Raw genomic sequence first — 17,748 nt, forward strand, 5'->3', positions numbered from 1 at the left:
ATCACACAACTACTTTCCTTGCTTTGTTTTCCTCTATCCAGTTAACTGCCATATAAATTGCTACCAATTCCCCCGTAAAAACAGATAGTTTATCACTGATTATTTTATTTAATACTATGTTTCCTTGTGTGATAACTGCTGCAGCTCTTACCTTTAATTTTTTTTATAGTTTTTGATGCATCCGTATATATCAAATCTCAATCTATTAGTTTGTCCGTGGAAATTCCTGTATTTGTTGCCTCTTGTTTTTTTTATTTCTTGAACTATTCACACTTCTGTTCTTTTCTACACTTTCTTGATTTCTCACTTTAAGTGCCTCTGCGTATGTAATATTTATTTCAACTTTGATTTGTTGTACTTTTGCTGCCTGTTTCATGATGTATGGCTTTTGATTATTTCTTTTTTCAATCTACAATTCCAATAAATAACACGTATTTCCAGATTACTGATAACTTTTAAAAAAAAAATGTAATTCCTGAATAAGATAATTGTATCGAATCCAATGGATTGTCTGGTCCTAAAACCTCTTTGTAATGTTTGTTTGATTCCCCCAAAATACGACACAGTCTAATTTGAAAAACATATGTGCCTCGTCGGCTGTAGTAAAAAAAAAAAAAACCCATGCCTCCTCGGTCTAACCTCTCCCAGCCCCTTTTCTGCCGTGTCAAAGATGGATCAAAGACCACCCTTGCCCCTAACCCCCACTTCTTCTTCACTACCAAGAGAACAGTAATTAATCCGAGCTGAGTTTTTTAAAATATTCCAACATGACTTTTTACTTTCATTTTGTATCAAAGCTGAGTTGTGCTCTCTGGTTTATTTTGCAAATGAACATGATCATGTACAAGACTCACCTACCCACAATGCACTGCAGCCCAACGCTCCTGGTCGGATGTTTGTATCGGGGTTCATGGAGAGATGCGGTAAAGAGTGGTAGCCAAGACACACGGTCACACACGGTCACACACGGTCACACTCGGCAATTATTTTGACCTGGGGAGCAGATTTAGAGGAAAAAATGTGTCTGGGGGGCCGGGATATCTGATTTTCAGGTACAAAAAACTTCACAATGACACAAAATAAACACAACAGTTAAACCTCACACTAAAAACAAGACATTTACTTGTACGTTCAAAAGACAGAATAGAACAAGACAAGACATGCAATGCCATCTACAAAATGTTATGTAAATGTTAGTCATTACGCATGTGGCTATGGTTTTAATGTATTTGTTACAGACATGTTTACGTCAAGTAACATCACATGGTTCCATTTGCACCTTTCAACAAATCTGAAAAGGAATATTAAGAAGTAAAACTTATATTTAATCCTACCTCTTCTCCGAGCACACGGTGACTGTACATACGGGTCGAAAAATGTTGACCTAATTCAGCATTTCTCAAAGTGTGGGGAATAGAGACATGACAGGTGGGGCGCGAGGAACGGGAGGAAATTTCACTTAAATTTTTTTTTTTTTTTTTTTTTTACCATGCTTTCATTTTCTATACACACTGTAAATCACTTTGTGATTCTGTTTGTGAAATCCGCCGTATAAATAAATGTAAATTACTTATTTTTCCTGTAGGCTTTAAATTTCTCGGTAGGAGCGAAAGTTTGACAGATATAGCAACAGTAACTTTTGCAGGCGGGGCTAAGAGGAACAAACATTCGCGCGGATGGGTAGCAGGCTAATGTGCGGACCACAATCACACAAAATGGATAAATTTGCAACTCGCACCTCAAAGGTCTGCAGAGAAACAAAAATATGACGGGTCTAATCAACCAAAAAGTCAACCTAAAAGAAAATATGGCGAAGGGTGTCTTTCTCTTGGATTCACGGCAGCGGTGGTGGGGGCAGAGGAGAGACCCCTGTGTGTTCTGTGTCTAAAACCGCTAGCAGCAGACAGCATGAGACCCAACAAATTAAAGAGACACCTCGAGACCACACATGATGTTCAATAAATTTGAAAATGTTGAGCTTGGCATTAGCGTTTTGTTGGGGCGATGGGGGTAGGTGGGCCTTGAAAACTAACTCCTTAGTCTAAAGTGGGGATGACAGAAAAAAAAAGTTTGAGAAGCCCTGACCTAATTGTACGGATCTCACTTTAAATGGCAAACTGATCATTTAAATGTTTTCACTTTGAATATGAAACGAGGAGTAAAATGTACAATGTACAATATTATCAATTATTTCACAATGACATGTTTTAAGGATATTGTACAGTATGATTAAATCTAAAAATGAATGTGATTTTTTTTCAGGATAATTTTATTTTTAGCCAGTAAACAACTGTTATGTATCTTTTGTATCGGGTTTTCCCCTTTAAATAACAAAATTGTAGAATTTTACAATATTCATTATTATTAAATATTAAATGTGCCAATTAGTTATACGGCATACATCATCCCCCTTTACCCATTTGTTAAAAAGACGAAAGTTGATGCGAACGCCTACGTGCTGTCAGAAAACTTAAAGAAGAAGAATGCCTTTGTGCAATTACTGCTATCCTGGCACAAGTTATAAAACAAACAAAGTTACCAAATTTTTTTCTGAGGAGACAAAAAAAAAGAAAAAGGGAGGGACAATCAAGGATCAACAATGGCACGACTTTCACTAGCTTGTGTGAGGTCAAAGACGTGAGATTTTAGACCAATGCTAGTAAGTGACTTTCAATGCTCAAATCAGAATAATAATGCTAATTTTAGCTACTGGAAATTTGTGTGGTAGCAATAAATACCCACCAGCGCGATACATCGCAGTTCCACACTGACCAACCATGCAACAAACTCAAAAGAACTGTACAAGGAAAAAACAATGCAGTGACTTCAAACTGCAAATATAAGGTTTGAGTAAAATATGTAGGTTGGTGTGAATGTTGTCTGTCTATCTATGTTGACCCTGCAATGAGGTGGCGACTTGTCCAGGGTGTACACCTCCTTCCGCCCGATTGTAGCTGAGATAGGCGCCAGCGCCCCCCACATCCCCAAAAGGGAATAAGCGGTAGAAAATGGATGTAGGTTCCTACTGTGGAAAGTTCAGTAATACAGAATCATTGTGGCATTATCGTGTCAGTTTGACGCTATATGCGCTAGTCCTCATGGTAAATGTGGTTTTCCTTTTGGGAAAACGCCATCGCTTTGGTTCACTGGTGCGGCCAATATAAACCAAAACTGAAAGTTCTTAAGTGGGGCTTTAAGTAGAGTTTATAAATCTTGTATCTGTGCCACATATAGCCTTATTTCAGTGTCAACAGTCTCCAGCTTACTTGCTACACATGTTTTGGCTCTGCCCACCCTTGTGCAGTTATTGGACCGACATTTTTAATACTTTGTCTGTTGGTGTAATTAACCACTAGGCCTTCTTTGCTTTTATTTGTTGTTGTATCTTTATGTTAGCAATTGGGACTTTTTGAATGAAATTGTCTGTGGCTCCATGTTAACGAAGTTGCCTGTACTATTTGACTGATGCATTTTATTGATTGATTTATTATTTTTCTTTCTTTTTCGTTTTGTGTGTCTTGTTTTTTGGGGGGAAAGGAACATTTAATATTGATTGTAAATACGTTTGTACTTTAAGAAGTTGTATTTGCCTTAAAACTCCACAAACATTTTTCGACCCGTATGTACAGTCACTGTGTGCTCGGAGAAGAGGTAGGATTAAATATAAGTTTTACTTCTTAATATTCCTTTTCAGATTTGTTGAAAGGTGCAAATGGAACCATGTGATGTTACTTGACGTAAACATGTCTGTAACAAATACATCAAAACCATAGCCACATGCGTAATGACTAACATTTACATAACATTTTGTAGATGGCATTGCATGTCTTGTCTTGTTCTATTCTGTCTTTTGAACGTACAAGTAAATGTCTTGCTTTTAGTGTGAGGTTTAACTGTTGTGTTTATTTTGTGTCATTGTGAAGTTTTTTGTACCTGAAAATCTGATATCCCGGCCCCATTTTTTCCTTTATATCTGTTCCCCAGGTCAAAATAATTGCCGAGTGTGACCGTGTGTGACCGTGTGTCTTGGCTACCACTCTTTACCGCATCTCTCCATGAACCCCGATACAAACATCCGACCAGGAGCGTTGGGCTGCAGTGCATTGTGGGTAGGCGAGTCTTGTACATGATCATGTTCATTTGCAAAATAAACCAGAGAGCACAACTCAGCTTTGATACAAAATGAAAGTAAAAAGTCATGTTGGAATATTTTAAAAAACTCAGCTCGGATTAATTACTGTTCTCTTGGTAGTGGAGAAGAAGTGGGGGTTAGGGGCAAAGGTGGTCTCTGATCCATCTTTGACACGGCAGAAAAGGGGCTGGGAGAGGTTAGACCGAGGAGGCATGGGTTGTTGTTTTTTTTACTACAGCCGACGAGGCACATATGTTTTTCAAATTAGACTGTGTCGTATTTTTGAGGAATCAAACAAACATTACAAAGAGGTTTTAGGACCAGACAATCCATTGGATTCGATACAATTATCTTATTCAGGAATTACATTTTATTTTGAAAAAGTTATAAGTAATCTGGAAATACGTGTTATTTATTGGAATTGTAGATTGAAAAAAGAAATAATCAAAAGCCATACATCATGAAACAGGCAACAGAAGTACAACAAATCAAAGTTGAAAGAAATATTACATACGCAGAGGCATTTATAGTGAGAAATCAAGAAAGTGTAGAAAAGAAAAGAAGTGTGAATAGTTCAAGAAAAAAAAAAACAAGAGGCAACAAATACAGGAATTTCCACGGACAAACTAGTTGTATTCCTGGCTTACGTAATAAACTGTACAGTACAGGCTAGAAATAAGACTGAGAAGATCAAAATAATTGTCAAAGCAGCAGCAAAGTTGTTGAAAGAACTATCTTGGGGCCGGGTGCAAGCTGTACTACAGAGAGTAGACGTGACGGAGTCATGTTACCACATTCCAACACCCTGTTAATTGTCCGGTGGAATGCCAGAAGTTTGATAGCAACCGAACATGAATTAAAAGGATATATTAAAAATATGAAAACTAATCCACATATAATTTGTATTCAAGAAACATGGCTGAAGCCAAAATTAAACTTTATAATAAAAGGATATATAACGATTCGTAAAGATAGGAATGATGGGTAAAGAGGATGATGTGCCACATTTATTAAAGAAGATGTAGTCACGGGTAAAGAAACAGCAGAACCTTTAGCAAAAACATTTGTTAAAGTGCACAGTAATGATAATTTGAGAAATGTAGAAAAACAAAAGAGAGAAGAAACGATGAGTTTAAATATTGGGGAAATGATGGAAGACAACGATAATAGCTTTACCAACACTATGGATATGACATTTTCTTTGAATGAAATGGTTCGAATTTTGAAATTAGGTTAAAAATACGTCACCGGGGAAAGACCTAGTGGGTTATCAAATGATCAAAAACTTAGGTAGCATCGTCAAAGAAGTGGTCTTGAAATGATATGACAGGTTATATGAAGAAGGAGAATGACCGGCAGAGGGGAAAATTAGCGGTAATAATTCCAATATGCAAGTCAGGGTAAGACCCGGAAGAGGCAGGAAATTATAGGCCGATAGCATTGACCTCAAATTTGGGGAAAGTAATGAAAAAAAAAAGATTAATGAAAGACTAGTATATTATTTAGAGTTAAAATAAATAATCAAAAAACTAACAAAGTGGTAAATAATGTTCAAGACTGGGGAACGGCTTGGGGTTTAAGATTCTCTGTTGGAAAGACAAAAGTCATACATTTTACAAAGAGAAAAGTACAAAACAAGCTCCAAATAAAAACTCTACGGTGAAAATATAGAAGAGGTACAAGTATTTAAATATTTAGGAATATGGTTTGATAAAAATATGAACTAGTCAACCCACATCAGCAAAATAGATTTGATTAGATTAGATCAGATAGTACTTTATTTATTCGTTCAGGAGTGTCCCTTCAGGAAAATTAAAAATAGGGGGAAAAGTAAAAAGGTGTTAAATATAATGAGGGCTTTGAGGGGTAATGATTGGGGGGCTGATAGGTTGACGTTGAAAACAATATATGTATATATATCACTTTAATTCCATCTGTTATTGATTACGGATGCATTATTTACCAATCTGCTTCAAAAACATGACTTGGGAAAATAGACTGGATCCAGTCACAGGCTTTAAGGTTATGTTGTGGAGCTACTACATCAACCCTAGTGGCAGTATTACAAGTAAAAATGAACGAAAAACCTTTGTACAAGAGGAGAGATCAACTTTCAGCAGTTTATCGGGCAACTTTAAAAGGATCCAAGCAAGGATATCCCACTTGTCCAGTGCTACCAAACTGCCAAGAAAAAGAGAAAAAAAATAATAGTTTTGGGTGGATTATAGGAGACATATGTAATAAAGTTAAAATTGACAATATTAAAGTTAGTCCTACAGTACCAATTCCTGCAATACCACCGTGGATGTTTGATAACCCAAAAGAAAACACGCAATAACTAAAGAATAGAAATTTAAATAGTTACCAGATAGAAAAATAGATTGAGATATGATATATATACGGATGCATCAAAAACTATAAAAAGTAAGGTAGAAGCTGCAGCAGTTATCCCACAAGGAAACATAGTATTAAATAAAATAATCAGTGATAAACTATCTGTTTTTACGGGGGAATTGGTAGCAATTTATAAGGCAGTTAACTGGATAGAGGAAAACAAAGCAAGGAAAGTAGTTGTGTGCTCGGACTCCAGCAGTGCATTGATGAGCATAAAAAAAAAACATAGCATCAGAAACAAGACAAGATTTAGTTTATGAAATAGTTCAGGCAATCTACAGAATAAATAAAGCGGGAGGTGTGGTAACATTTCTTTGGGTTCCTTGGAAGATATAGTAGGATGGAATTCACAACACATAGGATATAAAGCATTATACACGTATTTAAAACACATTGGGTTAAATAAAAGAATATAGAGTAGGGATCCATCTTGGTCCACACTCCATTTCAGTAGGTGGCGCTAATGCACACCAGAAGGTTGCTTGCTGGAAACAACCGCCCACCTCCGGAATCAGTCCCCGCCCATTCCCCTTAGGCGCGAAATTCATTTGAGCGGAAGACAGAGGAGTGAGAGGAGTTCTTTAAGACCGCGGAGAATCTTAAAAAGCTTACAGAAAGCAAGAAAAACTTACGGCAGGGGGCATGTCGGACATTCGCCGTTGTTTTCGATCATATTGTCCCGGACCAAGGTTTCGATGTCTGGAGTCTTTGGCGGAATCAAGCCTTCTCCTCTGCCTGGAATGGCCGAGTCTCTTCGACGGCCGTTGACGGACCCGACAGCGTTAAGGGAGACCAGCGAGCCGGAGATGCAAACGGAAAATCTGTAAGTAAATATATGTATATATGTATTGTATACCGCATGTTTTTTTCTTGTAAAATGAGAATCATTTGACTCACCAGACTGCGATTGTGTTAAAACGATCGCGTTAGGATCTTAAGGCAATTCCTCTATGAAACAAAATAATGAATACACATAATATTAAATAATTCGAAGGGTTAAACACACCTTTATAATCATCTTCCAACTTTGTAGGATCGATCAAACAAAGTTCTTCGTCTTTCACTTCGTCGTCATCTGCTGGTAAAAAAAAGAAAAGTATTACAACGTCGTACACGTGCAATGCTTTTAACGTTTAAATGCTTAAATGGAGTTAAACCATTGTCTAATTACGTGGTAAAGCAAAGGTAATGGTGTGTGTGTGTGTGTGTGTGTATGTGTGTGTGCGTGTGTGTATGTGCGTGCGTTTGTGCGTGTCCACATCTTCCCACGTAACATTCCCAGCCATCAATACATCGAAGCAGGGTCAAACATATGGTTAACCTTAACCTAATTAGTTCCTCCCAATCGTTTAAATATGTTTTCGTGGGGTCTGGAAGTTGTTTCAAACGATCGTAAACATTTAAACTGTCAAATGGCTGGTCAGATGCTGATCAGATGACATTCTCAAGCTTCGGTGTGCGACGATCGTAAACATTTAAACTGTCAAATTGCTGGTCAGATGCTGATCAGATGACATTCTCAAGCTTCCTTAAAAACTGACCTCAACCTGAACCCTCCTTTGTTCCCTCTTAACACATCCCTCTCCAGGTCTTGAACCCACCCTCTTCCTGATTAAATCACTCCCTCTTCAGGTCTTAAACCGACCCTCTTCAGGTCTTAAACCCACCCTCTTCCTGGTTAAAACTCCACCCTCTTCCTGGTTAAAACTCCACCCTTTTCCTGGTTAAATCACTCCCTCTTCAGGTCTTAACTCCACCCTCTTCCTGGTTAAAACTCCACCCTCTTCTTGGTTAAACCAATTCCTTTTCAGGTCTTAACTCCATCCTCTTCCTGGTTAAAACTCCACCCTCTTCCTGGTTTAGCCACTCCCACTTCAGGTCTTATCTCCACCCTCTTCCTGGTTAAATCACTCCCTCTCTGGGTCTTAAACCCACCCTCTTCCTGGTTAAGTCACTCCCCCTTCAAGTCTTAAACCCCCCTCTTCCAGGTTAAAACTCCACCCTCTTCCTGGTTAAAACTACACCCTCTTCCTGGTTAAACCACTCCCACCTCAGGTCTTATCTCTACCCTCTTCCAGGGTCAGCCACACCCACTTGACTTTGACCCTTGAACTTGACCTTTGACCTTTGAACTTGACCCCTCATAAATCATTGATTTATGACCCCCCATAAATCATTTTTTGACAGAAGGTGTCCCCTTACATTTTCTAACATCCTTGGCTTTTGCCTGCCACACCGCAACCAAAGTGTTGCCATATCATATTTCTGCTATCTCATAATGCCAACAATTTGATCCTCGGAAAGCTGGGAATAAGGGTAGTGTGGCCGAGCGGTCTAAGGCGCTGGATTAAGGCTCCAGTCTCTCGGGAGGCATGGGTTCAAATCCTGCCACTGCCATATTTTGCAGGTAACGCATTTGTATCTTCCCTGACTGAGGCAATAAGACTCTTGGCCTCATTTGGAAAGCTTTGAAAAATAGGGCCCAAATGTTATCTTTGGAGTTTTCCATGCCAGGGATGCAATGAGAAAAAAACACAACCAGCACAGTTTTAAGGCCCGCCAGCAGCCTCTGGAAAAGCTCAAAGGTGGACGTGGTTGTGTGTTTATCAACATGTCGTTTGAAGATCACCGCCCCTACTTAAGACATTCAGTCCACTTTTATCTGTTTCTATATTCTGATGACACCGCAGTGATAGGACATATCACTGGCCGGCACAGAGCGACTTACAGGAGGGAGTTAGCCTGTCTGGTGACATTGTGTAGAAACAACAACCTTATCCTCAACACGGACTACACTAAGAAGACATGAGGAAAGAAAGTCTGTTCTTTATTGTTACTATTGTACAATTTTTACACATCCAAGTCCAAATTCATGCAGCAGTTTCCATAGTGTAGTGGTTATCACTTCACTGAGACACAGAAGTTACCCCGGTTCAAAAAATACAATTCACATTTCATGGTACATGAATGCAATGGGTGCTTCACACATTTGTCAAGAAACCATGCATGAGACAAGTGTCTGAAAAAAAAAGGATTAGTTCCCTGGTGGTCTAGTGGCTAGGATTCGGCGCTTTCACCGCCGCGGCCCGGGTTCGATTCCCGGTCAGGGAAAGCTAGCCATTCCGTTCTCATAGCAGGCAATTTCTATAAAACTTATGTGACTTCCATGTTTTATGCTCATCATATACAAAGCATTATCGTTGACATTTTCCATAAAGGCAATGTGGACATTGCACCAGTTTGGCCCTAAAAAGGTGCCTGAGATTCCCAGCTTTCCTCTTTCTTGTTCTCTTCGAGTTCCACGGCACGACACCTTTCCAGTTCACCCCACACCCGAGCCGAGTCACTGACGGCATCCAGATCTTGTTGGTTGAATTGCACAGGCAGGAGAGAGCAGACTAACAAATGACATCATCTGCACTCCTCCACACTAACATGCTGTAGAACATCCTCATAGCCTCGTTTGTTCATGGATACCTCGCAACGTTCCGTTTCTCAGATCTTGGGCGATTTAGGCAGGACCAAAACGCCACACTTCTTTGGAGCCGGGCAGAAGAGATTTGTTTAGTTGTGTGAGGCATTTTCCCTGCGGCTTTAGCAGAGGGCCAACCTGTTGCGGTGATGGCTGTCAGTCAGGGCTTTTCGAGGATGGAGAAATTGGCCTTGATTTTAATCTCTTCGTTGCTGGTTCTCGGTCAAACAGACTAAGACGAGGGTCAGTTTCTTGTTTGAACTTTTCCTCTGACGTCAGATAATACGGAGGATCAATGCCTAACAGCAGATAGAGATTGTAGGTTCTAATTGATTTCAAACACCCAGTTAGAGCCTCCTCGCAGGCAGTGTTTAGGCCAGGATTGATTTCGGCAAGATGACTCAACGTGATTGCAACCTGACATGAGGAACTTTTGGCTGTTTTGATTCATAAGGCGAGTTCAGTTGCTCGGATAGTGGCAGAATATGTTCCCCGGCTGGTATTGTACAGTTTTTTAGGATGCTGTTTCCAAATCCAACCTTAGCTTTAACTTTCTCAATATGGTATTTGAAGGTGACCAACATAGACTGTCTGTGGTTGTATTCAAGCTGTTTTCCGTACCATCTGACTTTAGGCTAACCATTGGTGTATGTGTATATGTGTAATTAAACTGTTGTCAGTGTTTGCTCATCGGTGGTTAGATGTGTTGTAGTAAATAAGACCATATAGGGCTTCGCCTAAGGACTTTTTTAATTCTACCAAGGTTGATTTTTCTAATGCTATTTTTTTTTTCCAAGATGGCGCTGCTTTTTTCCAAGATGGCGCTGCTGTAGTGGCTGCTGTAGGCAGGAGCTCTGTGCTCTTGTGTCATCCTTTTGTGTTTCCCTCTTGTTTTCATGTCTTATTATATTTTTTTGCCTTTTGGTCCGGGACCCTTTGGGACTGTGTGACAAGGGGTGGCACTTTCGTGACCTCTGTGGTGCTTTTTTCATGGACTTCTGGATCTGCCTCCCGGGAGCCTTTTGGCTATGGAGACCAGCTGCTGGGTGTCTGCTACACCAGAGTATGTTTGGATGTACTGGAGGAGATGCGGATGAAGAGACAGGAGCTGCGGAGCTAGCACTGAGCACTGGGACGGAGAGGTTTCGCGGTGTCTTGACTGGGTGAGCAGGTGTCGGACACCTCGGTCACCTTGGACGTATCCTCGCTCATCCATTCGGACTGGACACTGGCCGAGAGTGGAGTCGGCTGTCTTGGTTGCTTTGTTGGGTCTGCTTCTGTCTCTGACCATGCTTCCTCCTCCCCAGCAGACGATGGCGTGGAACAACGCAGATGCCACCACAGTGGATATGTTTATTTTACTTTTTATTCATAGCTGTATGTAGATGTGTCTGGTTGTATCTGCTGCTTTAATGTCTTTAATGTCCTCTGTGTTCTTTGATGTTTGATGTTTCCCTCTTACACACATGGAAGAGGGATGTGTACCATGGTTATGAGTTGTTTTTTTATTTTTTTAATTTATTTGTTTTTTTCCCTTGGCCTCAGTCTGCACCTCCTCTCCAGGGCCCAGGCAAAGACCGATTTTTTTAATTTTATTTTAATCTTCTATTTTTTTCTCCCCCCTCCCCCCCTTTGTTTACCTTTATTTCATCTTTTTTGTAAGGGGCGCTGGAAGCCGGCAGACCCGTCAGCGATCCTGTTCTGTCTCCCTGTAATGTTTGTCTAAACTTGAATGGGATTGTGCTGAAAATTTAAATTTTCCTGAAGGAACTCTCCTGGCGGAATAAATAAAGTACTATCTAATCTCTATCTAATGTCGAGGTCATCAGCTGCTGCATCCCTGACCTTTTACTTGACGCATTGACTCTGACAAACGATTTTCCCTTTTTGAAGACTTGCTTTTGCGTCCAAATTTAGAAGGGTGGAACAAACATTAGTAAAATACTGTGTTTGATTTCTATAGGGCTGTTCAGCAACACCGAGTCCACACATCACAACATTCGGAGAAGGATACTTTGGTCACTTCTCAAATTTCAACAAGATGGTAGTTGAAGAAAACTAAAGGTACCTGAACCATCTCCCCGTCAGGGAATCGAACCCTGGTCTTCCGCGTGACAGGCGGAGATACTGTCCACTATACTAACGAGGACTGTATGACATGGTGTTTTCCAGGGGACAAGCAAACATCCTTGGCTTTTGCCTGCCACACCGCAACCAAAGTGTTGCCATGTCATATTTCTGCTATCTCATAATGCCGACAATTTGATCCTCGGGAAGCAGGGAATAAGGGTAGTGTGGCCGAGCGGTCTAAGGCGCTGGATTAAGGCTCCAGTCTCTCGGGTGGCGTGGGTTCAAATCCCACCACTGCCAACTTTTGCTGGTAACGCATTTGTATCTTCACTGACTGAGGCAATAAGACTCTTGGCCTCATTTGGAAAGCTTTCAAAAATAGGGCCCAAACATTAGCTTTGGAGTTTTCCATGCCAGGTATGCAATGAGAAAAAAACACAACCAGCACAGTTTTAAGGCCCGCCAGCAGCCTCTGGAAAAGCTCAAAGGTGGACGTGGTTGTGTGTTTATCAACATGTTGTTTGAAGATCACCGCCCCTACTTAAGACATTCAGTCCACTTTTATCTGTTTCTGTATTCTGATGACACCGCAGTGATAGGATGTATCAGTGGCCGGCACAGAGCGACTTACAGGAGGGAGTTAGCCTGTCTGGTGACATTGTGTAGAAACAACAACCTTATCCTCAACACGGACTACACTAAGAAGACGTGAGTAAAGAAAGTCTGTTACTATTGTACAATTTTTACACATCCAAGTCCAAATTCATGCAGCAGTTTCCATAGTGTAGTGGTTATCACTTCACTGAGACACAGAAGTTACCCCGGTTCAAAAAATACAATTCACATTTCTGACATGGTACATGAATGCAACGGGTGCTTCACACATTTGTCAAGAAACCATGCATGAGACAAGTGTCTGAAAAAAAAAGGATTAGTTCCCTGGTGGTCTAGTGGCTAGGATTCGGCGCTTTCACCGCCGCGGCCCGGGTTCGATTCCCGGTCAGGGAAAGCTATCCATTCCGTTCTCATAGCAGGCAATTTCTATAAAACTTATGTGACTTCCATGTTTTATGCTCATGATATACAAAGCATTATGGTTGACATTTTCCATAAAGGCAATGTGGACATTGCTCCAATTTGGCCAAAAAAAGGTGCCTGAGATTCCCAGCTTTCCTCTTTCTTGTTCTCTTCGAGTTCCACGGCACGACACCTTTCCAGTTCACCCCACACCCGAGCCGAGTCATTGACGGCATCCAGATCTTGTTGGTTGAATTGCACAGGCAGGAGAGAGCAGACAAACAAATGACAGATCATCTGCACTCCTCCACACTAACATGCTGTAGAACATCCTCATAGCCTCGTTTGTTCATGGATACCTTGCAAAGTTCCGTTTCTCAGATCTTGGGCGATTTAGGCAGGACCAAAACACCACACTCCTTTGGAGCCGGGCAGAAGAGATTTGTTTAGTTGTGGGAGGCATTTTCCCTGCAGCTTTAGCAGAGGGCCAACCTGTTGCGGTGATGGCTGTCAGTCGGGGCTTGTCCAGGATGGAGGAAATTTGCCTGGATTTTAATCTCTTCGTTGCAGGTTCTCGGTCAGAGCGAGACGAGGGTCAGTTTCTTGTTTGAACTTTTCCTCTGACGTCAGATAATACGGAGGATCAATGCCTAACAGCAGATAGAGATTGTAGGTTCTAATTGATTTCAAACACCCAGTAAGAGCCTCTCAGGCAGTGTTTAGGCCAGGATTGATTTCGGCAAGATGACTCAACGTGATTGCAACATGACATGAGGCACTTTTGGCTGTTTTGATTCATAAGGCGAGTTCAGTTGCACGGATAGTGGCAGAATATGTTCCCCGGCTGGTATTATACAGTTTTTTAGGATGCTGTTTCCAAATCCAACCTTAGCTTTAACTTTCTCAATATGATATTTGAAGGTGACCAACATAGACTGTCTGTGGTTGTATTCAAGCTGTTTTCCGTACCATCTGACTTTAGGCTAACCATTGGTGTATTTGTATATGTGTAATTAAACTGTTGTCAGTGTTTGCTCATCGGTGGTTAGATGTGTTGTAGTAAATAAGACCATATAGGGCTTCGCCTAAGGACTTTTCTAATTCTACCAAGGTTGATTTTTCTAATGCTATGTCGAGGTCGTCAGCTGCTGCATCCCTAACCTTTTATTTGACGCATTGACTCTGACAAACGATTTTCCCTTTTTGAAGACTTGCTTTTGCGTCCTAATTTAGAAGGGTGGAAAAAACATTAGTAAAATACTGTGTTTGATTTCTATAGGGCTGTGCAGCAACGCCGAGTCCACACATCACAACATTCGGAGAATGATACTTTGGTCACTTCTCAAATTTCAACAAGATGGTAATTGAAGAAAATTAGAGGTGCCTGAACCATCTCCCCGTCAGGGAATCAAACCCTGGTCTTCCGCGTGACAGGCGGAGATACTGTCCACTATACTAACGAGGACTGCGTAACATTGTGTTTTCCAGGGGACAAGCAAACATCCTTGGCTTTTGCCTGCCACACCGCAACCAAAGTGTTGCCATGTCATATTTCTGCTATCTCATAATGCCGCCAATTTGATCCACGGAAAGCTGGGAATAAGGGTAGTGTGGCCGAGCTGTCTAAGGCGCTGGATTAAGGCTCCAGTCTCTCTGGAGGCGTGGGTTGACACCTTCTGTCAAAAAAAGATTTATGGGGGGGTCATAAATCAATGATTTATGAGGGGTCATAAATCAACGATTTATGAGGGGTCAAGTTCAAAGGTCGAGGTCAAAGGTCAAGTTCAAGGGTCAAAGGTCAAGATCAATTGGGTGTGGCTTACCCCGGAAGAGGGTGGAATTTTAACGTGGGAGAGGGCAGAGTTAAGACCTGAAGTGGTAGTGGTTTAACCATGAAGAGGGTGGAGTTTTAACCAGGAAGAGGGTGTAGTTAAGACCTGAATAGGGAGTTATTTAACCAGGAAAATGGTGGAGTTTTAACCAGGAAGAGGTGGGTTTTAGACCCGAAGAGGGGGCGATTTAACCACGAAAAGGGTGGAGTTTTAGCCAGGAAGAGGGTGGAGTTTTAACCAGGAAGAGGGTGGGTTTAAGACCTGAAGAGGGTGGGTTTAAGACCTGAAGAGGGAGTGATTTAACCAGGAAGAGGGTGGGTTTAAGACCTGGAGAGGGATTGGTTAAGAGGGAACAAAGGAGGGTTCAGGTTGAGGTCAGGTTTTAAGGAAGCTTGAGAATGTCATCTGATCAGCATCTGACCAGCCATTTGACAGTTTAAATGTTTACGATCGTTTGAAACAACTTCCAGACCTCACGAAAACATATTTAAACGATTGGGAGGAACTAATTAGGTTAAGGTTAACCATATGTTTGACCCTGCTTCGATGTATTGATGGCTGGGAATGTTACGTGGGAAGATGTGGACACGCACACACGCACGCACACACGCACACACACACACACACACACACGCACACACACACACACACCATTACCTCTGCTTTACCAAGTTATTAGACAATGGTTTAACTCCTTTTAAGCATTTAAACGTTAAAAGCATTGCACGTGTACGACGTTGTAATACTTTTTTTATAAACCAGCCGATGACGTTGAAGTGAAAGACGAAGAAATTTGTTCAAACGATCTTACAAAGTCCGCGCGAATGTTTGTTCCTCTTAGCCCCGCCTGCAAAAGTTAATGTTGCTATGTCTGTCCAGCTTTCGCTCCTACCGAGAAATTTAAAGCCTACAGGAAAAATAAGTAATTTACATTTATTTACACGGCGGATTTCACAGACAGAATCACAAAGTGATTAACAGTGTGTATAGAAAATGAAAGCATGGTAAAAAAAAAAAAAAAAAAAATTAAAGTGAAATTTCCTGCCGTTCCTCGCGCCCCACCTGTCATGTCTCTATTCCCCACACTTTGAGAAATGCTGAATTAGGTCAACATTTTTCGACCCGTATGTACAGTCACCATGTGCTCGGAGAAGAGGTAGGATTAAATATAAGTTTTACTTCTTAATATTCCTTTTCACATTTGTTGAAAGGTGCAAATGGAACCATGTGATGTTACTTGACGTAAACATGTCTGTAACAAATACATCAAAACCATAGCCACATGCGTAATGACTAACATTTACATAACATTTTGTAGATAGCATTGCATGTCTTGTCTTGTTCTATTCTGTCTTTTGAACGTACAAGTAAATGTCTTGTATTTAGTGTGAGGTGTAACTGTTGTGTTTATTTTGTGTCATTGTGAAGTTTTTTGCACCTGAAAATCAGATATCCCGGCCCCATTTTTTCCTCTAAATCTGTTCCCCAGGTCAAAATAATTGCCGAGTGTGACCGTGTGTGACCGTGTGTCTTGGCTACCACTCTTTACCGCATCTCTCCATGAACCCCGATACAAACATCCGACCAGGAGCGTTGGGCTGCAGTGCATTGTGGGTAAGCGAGTCTTGTACATGATCATGTTCATTTGCAAAATAAACCAGCGAGCACAACTCAGCTTTGATACAAAATGAAAGTAAAAAGTAATGTTGGAATATTTTAAAAAACTCAGCTCGGATTAATTACTGTTCTCTTGGTAGTGGAGAAGAAGTGGGGGTTAGGGGCAAAGGTGGTCTCTGATCCGTCTTTGATACGGCAGAAAAGGGGCTGGGAGAGGTTAGACCGAGGAGGCATGGGTTTGTTTTTTTTACTACAGCCGACGAGGCACATATGTTTTTCAAATTAGACTGTGTCGTATTTTTGAGGAATCAAACAAACATTACAAAGAGGTTTTAGGACCAGACAATCCATTGGATTCGATACAATTATCTTATTCAGGAATTACATTTTATTTTGAAAAAGTTATCAGTAATCTGGAAATACGTGTTATTTATTGGAATTGTAGATTGAAAAAAGAAATAATCAAAAGCCATACATCAAGAAACAGGCAACAGAAGTACAACAAATCAAAGTTGAAATAAATATTACATACGCAGAGGCATTTAAAGTGAGAAACCAAGAAAGTGTAGAAAAGAACAGAAGTATGAATAGTTCAAGAAATAAAAAAAAACAAGAGGCAACAAATACAGGAATTTCCACGGACAAACTAGTTGTATTCCTGGCTTACGTAATAAACTGTACAGAACAGGCTAGAAATAAGACTGAGAAGATCAAAATAATTGTCAAAGCAGCAGCAAAGTTGTTGAAAGAACTATTTTGGGACCGGGTGCAAGCTGTACTACAGAGACTAGACGTGACGGAGTCATGTTACCACATTCCAACAACCTTTTAATTGTCCGATGGAATGCCGGAAGTTTGATAGCAAACGAACATGAATTAAAAGGATATATTAAAAATATGAAAACTAAACCACATATCATTTGTATTCAAGAAACATGGCTGAAGCCAAAATTAAACTTTATAATAAAAGGATATATAACGATTCGTAAAGATAGGAATAGGTAAAGCAAGGAAAGTAGTTGTGTGCTCGGACTCCAGCAGTGCATTGATGAGCATAAAAAAAAAACATAGCATCAGAAACAAGACAAGATTTAGTTTATGAAATAGTTCAGGCAATCTACAGAATAAATAAAGCAGGAGGTGTGGTAACATTTCTTTGGGTTCCTTGGAAGATATAGTAGGATGGAATTCACAACACATAGGATATAAAGCAT

The 17,748-nt window shown here is 40.6% G+C and overlaps 6 non-coding genes across 6 annotated transcripts; 4 read left to right on the forward strand and 2 right to left on the reverse strand.

The window, feature by feature from the left end:
• Positions 1–8,841: 8,841 nt before the first annotated feature.
• Positions 8,842–8,923, forward strand: trnal-aag (transfer RNA leucine (anticodon AAG)). Its single transcript has one exon. It is a non-coding gene; the product is annotated as a tRNA-Leu (tRNA).
• A 642-nt stretch (positions 8,924–9,565) lies between these two features.
• On the forward strand, positions 9,566–9,637 carry trnae-uuc (transfer RNA glutamic acid (anticodon UUC)). Its single transcript has one exon. It is a non-coding gene; the product is annotated as a tRNA-Glu (tRNA).
• A 2,438-nt stretch (positions 9,638–12,075) lies between these two features.
• Positions 12,076–12,147, reverse strand: trnad-guc (transfer RNA aspartic acid (anticodon GUC)). The gene has a single exon. It is a non-coding gene; the product is annotated as a tRNA-Asp (tRNA).
• A 139-nt stretch (positions 12,148–12,286) lies between these two features.
• Positions 12,287–12,368, forward strand: trnal-aag (transfer RNA leucine (anticodon AAG)). The gene has a single exon. It is a non-coding gene; the product is annotated as a tRNA-Leu (tRNA).
• A 636-nt stretch (positions 12,369–13,004) lies between these two features.
• On the forward strand, positions 13,005–13,076 carry trnae-uuc (transfer RNA glutamic acid (anticodon UUC)). The gene has a single exon. It is a non-coding gene; the product is annotated as a tRNA-Glu (tRNA).
• A 1,402-nt stretch (positions 13,077–14,478) lies between these two features.
• trnad-guc (transfer RNA aspartic acid (anticodon GUC)) lies at positions 14,479–14,550 on the reverse strand. The gene has a single exon. It is a non-coding gene; the product is annotated as a tRNA-Asp (tRNA).
• Between the last annotated feature and the right edge of the window lie 3,198 nt (positions 14,551–17,748).

The sequence above is a fragment of the Nerophis ophidion genome, linkage group LG02 (assembly GCF_033978795.1).
Source record: "Nerophis ophidion isolate RoL-2023_Sa linkage group LG02, RoL_Noph_v1.0, whole genome shotgun sequence".
Classification (NCBI taxonomy): Eukaryota; Metazoa; Chordata; class Actinopteri; order Syngnathiformes; family Syngnathidae; genus Nerophis; species Nerophis ophidion.